Here is a 5,062-nt window from a genome sequence, read left to right as displayed (position 1 = left end):
ACCTACACTCTAAAAACTGTTTAGAAGAAAATAATGTAAAGCTTTTAAATAAAAACTTGGTTCCTCTCTGCACCAATACAACAAATAAACCTGTTAATGCCTCTAATAGTGAAATGATGCTGGTCAGAAAGGGGAAATGCTTTTGAGAATTAGCTGAGACGTTGTCTAGAAATACAGTCTCCATTTGTCAGAGTGGTGCAAAGCCTTGAGGTCCTGTTCGACTATTCACTAAGCTTGGATGGCCGCGTAGGATCAGTATCAAAAAATTCCTGCTTTCATCCCCAGCTTTCTAGGATGATTCATCTTTTCCTCCTGGACAATGCCTTTTCTGCAGTGATCCAGGCATTTGTCATGTCAAGGCTGGATTACTGTAATTCACTGTATTTGAAGGTGAATGTGAAGACCTCCACAAAATACAGCCACCCACCTCCTTCAACAGTCTAGGCCAAGGGGTTGGTAACCTTCGGCAGGTGGCCCATCAGGGTAATCCGCTGGTGGGCCGCAAGACATTTTGTTTACGTTGACCCTTCATAGGCACGGCTCCCGGTGGCCGCGGTTTGCTGTTTCCAGCCAATGGAGACTGTGGGAAGCCACCCGGGACGTGCTGGCCACCGCTTCCCCCAGCTTCCATTGGCCGCTGGGAGTGGCAGGGGGCCAAGCCTACAGACAGTCAACGTAAACAAAATGTGTCACAGCCCGCCCAGTGGATTACCCTGATGGGCCGTGTGCCGAAGGTTGCCGACCCCTGGTCTAGGCCATTATGAACATGGGCCTGATGTGTTCACATCCCTCAACTGGCTGCCACTGAGCTTCTAATATCAGTTTAAGGCTTTGGTCCTAAACTTCAAAGCAATTAATGGATCAAGCCGCCCCCTCCCCCCCACTCCAGCTACATTTAAAGACTGAATTTTTAACTATGAACCACTTGGACAGTTGCACTCCTCTGGGATAGTGAAGATCACTGGATGAAGTGGACCAGGATGAAGCATTTGAGAGCTGAGGACAAAACACTCTTGATTCAGGGGATCCAATTTCTGGGAGAAACTTCCAGCAGAGATTAGGTGGATCCAGAATCCTGACTGTCTTTAGGAAATGCTGCAAAACCTTCCTCATAAAAAAGGCCTTTCCAGTCTAAGGGCACTTACAACATTGACACTCCTTGAGCCCCAGTCCCCCACCATCTAAAAGGGGGGGAAAAATCAAAGCTCCTCTCCCAAATGGGTGGTTTTGTTTGTTTGTTTTTGTTTTAAATCCTAAAAATGGAGAAGTGCCAAAGCCTCCATTAAGTCAATTAAGGACTTTGTTCTTGCTATTGATTTTATGTGGAAGGTACTCATACTATGGTGATGGGCAGCGGAATAAAAATCTGAGAGACTATGATACTACTGATGAAGTCTCTGGAACTGAGGTAAAAGGGGCTTAAACCCCACAACTATAAGGATGGCATCTTCCAAAGATCTTGAAAAATCCCCTTCCTTTACTTTAATGTTTATTATGGTGGTATGTAGAGACGCCAGCCAAGTGGGGCTCCATTGTTTTATGTGCTATACAAACATACAGTGAAAGACAGTTCCTCCCATAAAGCTCTTACAGTTTAAATGCAAAAAACTGATAAAGGGTGGGAGAAAAGTAATATTATCCCCATTTTACAGATGGGAATTGAGACACAAATTAAATAACTTGTCCTAATTATCAAGTGGTTGGTAGCAGTAGTGGTACTCAAATCCTGATCCGAGTTCCTGTCCAATGCCTTAATCACAAGGCACTTCCTCTTGTCACTGAGCATGTCCTCTGCTACAGTGAAAAGGAAGCACTGGTGAAGAGAAATATGGCTAATACATTTGTTACCAGTAAGATGCAAGAGACCTGGGTTCTAGCACCACCTTTGCTACTGGATGACTTTTTGGTCAGGTCATTTAATCCCTCTGTGCCTCAGTTTTCTATCTATAAAATGGGGATAGTGATACTTGCTTCCTTTGTGAAGTGCTTTGAGATCTATGGATGAAAACAGCTATGTGAGAGCTAGATGGTTATTTATGAAGTGATGTAATCTTTTTCCTGAAATTGCTACTGCCACAGCTGCAAATTTTTTTTTTAAAAGTTTAGTGTGTTGAAAAAGCAAATGAAAAGCTAGATCAATTAGGAAATAGGCAATCTGAGTGTGTGACAAATTTTTTCTAGGTCCAGAAAGCAAAAAAACAAACCCAAAATGATTTTGAGGGACCTGATTCTGATCCTGCCTCTGTTGAAGTGAATGATAACATTTCAATTGACTTAACTGAGAGCAAGGACAGCCCCCAGCTTGCAGCTTTTATGCAAAGCTCAGGCATCAGCTTTGGTTACCAGTATACAGTACATTGAAGTATGAATTGGCTCATAGCTATGACAGTTCTAACATATCCCTCCTTTGCTGATCCTCAGAGGTTGGGGATGAAGGGAAAGGAGGCACTGCTCATGTCATCAACCCCAATCATTCAAACTAGTGAATCAGACCTCTCCAAATCATGTGTTTTTTAAAAATAATACATTGGGGGGGGGGGGTTATGTGCCTTCTGCATTTTGAGCCCTTGGAGTTTATAAGCTCGTCTCTATAACCATGAGTGCTAAAAATGTTTTTCTTTAAATGGAAGCCAAGATTCTCATAATCACATGACTCCAGAAGCTGGGGCTTGAAGAAAAGTACCAAATATGATGATTGGCAACCCTGAACTGCTCCTAAGCCCAGTCCCACCCATCATTGCAGCTCAGTGACTCTGATCCTCACAGCATCAGTAGGGAAAAGAGGAGAGGATTACAGGATAATGGCTTATCCTGTAATTGCTGCAGCCTGGCAGTTTGCTGGCTTCATAGCATAAACCTTTTGGCAATACCGTGTTTTTTAGTACAACCCTATTTTATACTATTGTTTAAAGTCCAGCCACAAAAGAGCTATTTATCTATACAATACGAATCCAGGATTGTCACTCTGTTGCCTAGAATATCTGTATAGTCAGTACAAAGTGGTGGAAACAGCTATATGCATGATTGAGAGCTCTTTTTGTTTAGAATATCACCAGGTTCAAACATTTCAGTTTTGAAGTTCTCTGCCTTTTTGATTTTATGAATTACACCTGTACAGGTACAGTAAGGCATGTGTCTATGCCATGCTAGGAGTCCTAGACCTTTGTGACATCAGAGGCAACTCAACCACTCGCCACCTTCATGCTACAGATAACTTGCATGCAACACTTTCATTGGTTGTATGAGAGAGACTGCACAAAGGGTGGATTACTTGGCCAGCTGCCGCACCCAGGCGACAGCACAGGCTTTCAGCTGTTAGTTTAAAAATAATAAACCTTTAAAAATGTTTCTGTTCATTTTATTATGTCAGAAATATCTTCACTTAACACACAATGTATTTTGTATTAGGATACCTTGCAGTGGAGAGAACAAAACACTAAATCACTGGCCCCCTAGGTGGCTATGTAAAATTATGCCCCAAGGCTGGCTTCAATACAAAGATGTGAAATCAAACTATTTGACAAGTCTCTAACTGGCCCAGTGGGAAGGCAGCTCATTTTCACATTTTTTGTTCTCAATACCCAGAGATGCGGAGTCCATCAGCATTGTTGCTTACCTGTGCAAAAATAAAATTAGAGGAAAGGAAGAGTTACATTAAAAGGAAGTTGACTTGAAAGAGAAAGGAATAGGTGTTTGACATTTTGCTCACAAGGTGGCAGTAGATACTTATCAGTGCTACCTTCCTTTTAAAGCTTAACAGTCAACCTCCACATAATTTTTTCCCCATGGTTAGCTTAATGATTTATACACGGATGGGCCTATGGCCTTTCTCATGTGCCATTAAACCTTTGTTTCCTTTTTAAATAGCTCTTTGGATCCTGAAGAAAGAAGGGAAAATTAGGAGTTACTTCAAGAAGGGGGCCAGCTGCTTGCATGCTAATTAGGGGGAACATCTTAGCATGATGCAAAGGCAGGATAAGGTGAAATTCCTATTACTGTGAATGGCAGCTGTGCTGCTAATTGATTCCTGTAGCTGTGAGGCAGTAATATGTTGCCCTGACAATTAGCAGTTTAATGTTCTCTCATTTGATTTTTATTAAATTGTTACCCTAGAAACTGCACTACCGTAAGATACTTTGTCTCTAAGCTTCACAACACATTGCTTAACACCTCCCTCCTCTCCAAAAACACAGGTACATTTTAAAAACGAATTGTTCCATTTTCTTCATACTCATTGTGTTTTATAGATGAGGTGCTCTTCCATCAGTCGGTCACTCAGCCAGAGCTACAAAGGATGTGCACTATTGGATATTCTGTATCTTGTATGTTAATTACACTGAGCACAGCTGTAGTTCAGTTTGCGATTTTATGACTTCCTGTACTATACTAACCCCCATCTTGTTGCCTTTAACAAACCCTCCTCACTTCAGTGGAAGGAGGAGGAAGAGGAGGGTAAAATGGCTTTTAGCTATAGGTAGCTTGCAGTATTATTAAATACTGTGGTGTTAGCATAAACCTTTCATAGCAGCTTGAATAGCGACATATGAAGTTGGCTCAGTAGCGTCTTAGGCACGAATTCTTTCTAGTTCTTAATATTGTAAACTTTCCATTACTGCACTGGCAGGTGACTAGATTTGTAGTAGTGGTGCCTTCCAATCTTCTTTCTCACCATTTTCCCCCTTCTAGCATTTAGGGCTAGATTGTGTCCTGGCCTTTTGCGGCCACCTAGGCCAAGGGTGAGGATTCCCCCTCATCCCTTTTCCATCAGAGGTCTTGGGGGGAAAGGCTGTTTGGATTGAAATGCAGTGCCCAGGAGAGCATGGAAGCTGAGCTCCAGGTGCTTCCCTCAGCAGTGACTGAGTGACACATAGGTGGGGAGCAGATGGAGCCATTGCTCCTTTTCCCCTTCCCCCACCTATGCATGGGTGAATGGAGCTGACTGGCTGTGCAAGGGGCAGAATGCTGTACCCTATACAGCAGTGTCACAAAGCATTCCCTTCTCCATCCTCTGCAACCTCTCTGAAGCACAATGCCTCTTGGTAGTCCCCTGGGGCAGTCTGTC

This window comes from Lepidochelys olivacea (genome assembly GCF_965140295.1).
Source record: "Lepidochelys olivacea isolate rLepOli2 genome assembly, chromosome: 2".
In the NCBI taxonomy this organism is placed as follows: Eukaryota; Metazoa; Chordata; order Testudines; family Cheloniidae; genus Lepidochelys; species Lepidochelys olivacea.
This window is presented reverse-complemented; position numbering follows the sequence as displayed.